Below are 3930 nucleotides of genomic sequence, written 5' to 3' on the forward strand. Positions count from 1 at the left end.
CCCCGCCCGGCGGGACCCGCCGGCCTCGCGCGCCGCAGGAAGAACGACAGGTGTGTCCTACGGCCGCGTGCTCGCTGTGAGTGAAGAGCTGGGCCTGCAGATGTGGGGAGCCTGGCCTACTCCCAGCACGTCATAAAAACAAGCCTATGGGGAAACAGAAGCATCCATTTACTCTTCTTTATGTCATGTCTGTTGCCACATTTGACTAAAAATCACCATAAACCAACACACTAGACCTTCAAACACCATTCTTTTAGGATTGGTCTACGTGTGCACACACATACATCACTTTTGTTCATCTGGTTCAGTCCACCTACTGATGGACTGTTCACACGTCAAAATTAAAAGGGCATTAACCAGAACCAAATGAACCCTATCTCTGTAAACAGCAGAAGATGCGCTTCATCCCACCCGCTCCGTCCCGTCTCACCAGCCCAGGCTGTTCACCTCCTCAGGGACTGCTAAGGCAACGGCGGGGAGCGCCCCGTGTATCTGAGGAGGTGTGCTCGTGGTGCATCTGCACAGGCAACGTTTCTACTTACAGCCTCGCTTCAGTACTGGGATATAGCCAGAGCCTGCTAAGACAGGAGGCTACGGCAACAGTCTGCTTTGCTTTCTGCTTCTGCTAGCTCAGCCCTGTTCAGAGGCAAAGGATTACACGTAACTGGCTGCAGCTCAGCTTCAGTATCTCCACAACAGACACGATAGTACTGTCAGTATTGATTCCAGATTCCTCCTATTATAAAAGGATTCTTGCCTTGGTAATGTGTAAAACAAAGTGAGCAAATGTCATTAAATCTGTGGGGTTTCATGCTCCTGAGATTATCTTCCTATTGCCATGGAAACTAATACAGGATCAGTTAGGAGGAAATATTAGGTGACTAGGTAGCATTGTGGGTCGTGTGTTTGGTGTGACGGTGCAGCATACACAAAAAGAAAGCATTTGTATTCTAAAAAGGAGCAGCTAGAAGTTGCAAGAATCTAATATTGGTGTTTAGCTAATACCCTTACTGGCCATGTAGCAGTACTGTATGGTCAGCAGTATGGGTAGAAAGGGCATTTGTGAGTATGTAGGCTGACCTGTATAGCTTGACAACTTCCCCTGAATTATTTTGTTTTAATTATGGCAGAAATCTACCCAGCCTTGAATTCCTCGGATAGAAATAAATAATGGTTATCAAAAATAAAACATGAACTTTCACGTAGGAAACCCAGTTCAGACTGGAATTCAGTCTGGAACCCCACTAGGTTGAGAACAGTACAATTATAAAATGAGGAAGACTGTCTAAGCTAAGCAATGTAGAGATCCTCCTTCAGTTTCTTATCTGTGGAATTAAAAGAATAATGATTCTTTCTTCATAGGGTGTTGCGAGTACAGATACGCTGAAAAGTGCAGACTGCTCAACAATGTGTTAATAGGAGTCATAAACCTCCTATATTTGCCCAAGGGTATTAAAAACTAAGCAGTCTAAACAGAAGATATATGTTCTCCTTGCTTTCGGCTGAAGAATCCTAAGACTAAGCAACTCTACTGAAATTTTGCAGGAAATGACGCCTAATAGCCTCCAGACCCTGGTTACAGCCCTTTACATATAAAACAACTATCACTGACATGTGCCTATTCAGCATGACTTTAACTCTTTCCTGATGCTCTAAAGCACTAATGCATATATCTTTAATTCAAATTTTATTTATTATAACTCATTTCTAGGTACTTCGTACAAGCCATTTTGATGGGCTGCTGGTATGACACAGTAGTGTGTTTCTTGTGGCGTACCTGCTTAAATACCAGCCAACTGAATTATACATTCACTTCCAAAGGCTGCTGCAAACTCCTGTTCCCTACAAAATCATTGCTGTATTTAGCAATGCCTGCCCCGACCGCCTGTCCTCCCCGCAAGGCCTTGCAGTGACTTTTACTCTCCCATTTTCGCCTCCTCCGTTTTATCAGGGACACTTTTCTGGTTCCGCTGCATCTGCCTTTCTTAAGGGTTTGCCAGCTTTCACCAATCTCTCATTTCTCTCTCAAAACTCCTAGGATAAACCATACAGTAATTTGTGCTGTCTGTAGCTGTAGGTGATGTTCCGTACCAACACCTGCTATTAATCAATCTCCAGTCTACTTAGCCTCAAACCATTTTAGTGTTCACTGTTACAGCACAGTGACAACCATCACAAGTTATAAGCAGACTGCAATGACACAGTAAATTCACACTGCAAGTTTATGCGTGGCAAATATTACTAACCAGTGTACATTCTATTATCTGGGTAAAGTGATCTACAGGAGAAGTTGTGCTTCTGTTTTTTATTTATATAACGAAAATGTTAGAACCTTGTTATTTACATTATCTGGGAAAATCAAATTATATTATTGGTTTTGTTTCTTTCTTTTTTTTTTTTTTACTTATTTTTCCTTAATGAGCATGTTACCAATAAGTACAAGTTATGGACCATAAGCAAAAGAATAAGCCACAGCTCTGCATACTAACTTCATGTTTAAATAAGTATTATTGTGGCTTTCTTCTTAATAAGAAAGAAACGGGTCTTTTAATCTTGAGACAAATATCTGCATAAATATTTTCTTTAATTACAAATACAACAGTAACTAATGGTTCAATCTTCTCAGGTCCCACCTTTGAAACAAATATACTAGTTCTACAACAATACCACTGTCCACCTCCCTATTTTTTGCTTCTATCTCAAATGCCCAGTTTCTGGAGAGGTGGACTTATTTTTCTAAAGACTATGGGGTTTTTTTACACCACATCCATTACCACAAATGATTTAATGTCGGCATCATAGCAGCACCTTAAGACTAAACAGCATATGCCCCTTCTGTGTGCACAGAAAAAGTGACAAACATTCCTTCAGTTGCACTTGAATTATCTGGCTGCTTTCCGTATGCTTTCAGAAATAGAAGTTGCAGAATACCAACTTCAGTTGAATACTTTCAATTCATCCTCCATGTGTCATGAAAATTAATTTCAGCCCTGCAGCTCTGGTGGCTTTGCAATGTGTCAGAGCTTTAGAAAAATATAAATTGCCAATTGTTTATAGTAGAGAAGTGTCCTTATTTTGCCTAGTATAAAACCAAAACCAAAAAAGTGACAAAAAGTGACAGCTAGATAAATATTATTTAAGGGTCCAGTCCTCTCACCAGCTGGACATACATGCTTATTTTTTGCAGAATACCATGGAACTATCCTGATACACAAAGTGTTTGCACAGACAGGCGCTGTATCTCAAGCTATGTTAGCACACATAGCTGAATATAGCGGGAAAAGATCATTTGGCTAAGAGGTGTCATTTTACACAATCACTTCAGACAGTGCAGCTGCATAACAGGCTGTCATACCTCCAGATATGTGAATTCCCACTTCAGTCACAATTTAAAACGTCAGGTTAATATTCTCGTAATTTACCTTGAGTTAGACTTCCGACTGAACCACAACAGGTGTACTGTACTAATAGATTCTGGTTTACATTTTTAAACTGCCGACTGCCACACCTTAACAAACTACCGCTCCCTCTGAAATAAACATTGCAAAACCATACATGACTTCACTCTGTGACATCCTAAACTAAACGGTTTTTTTTACGCAAAAAGCATGCAAACCTGTGACCAAGAGTGCATTTCCACACCCGGTGCTAACGGTCTGTGCCGGTGAGGAAGTTGCCTCCCTACAATTCAACCTCACCTTTGTGTGCCACAGTTCCACAGAATCGTTTAGAATAAGGCAAGCCGAAGACCTTTCCATGCGGGTGACGAGCTGTAGCAAAAAAGGGCTCTTTTCCCGCCGAGGCGGAGGGGCTGCGGCGGCCGCGCGGGGTCGGGAGAACAATAGTGGCGGTGGCGACGCCGCCAACGGCCAGGGCGGCCCACCCGGCGCTCCAGGGAGGGCACGGGGCCAAGAAGGCTCCGGCGGAGGG

Source organism: Charadrius vociferus, unplaced genomic scaffold, assembly GCF_000708025.1.
Source record: "Charadrius vociferus isolate BGI_N301 unplaced genomic scaffold, ASM70802v2 scaffold373, whole genome shotgun sequence".
Lineage (NCBI taxonomy): Eukaryota > Metazoa > Chordata > Aves > Charadriiformes > Charadriidae > Charadrius > Charadrius vociferus.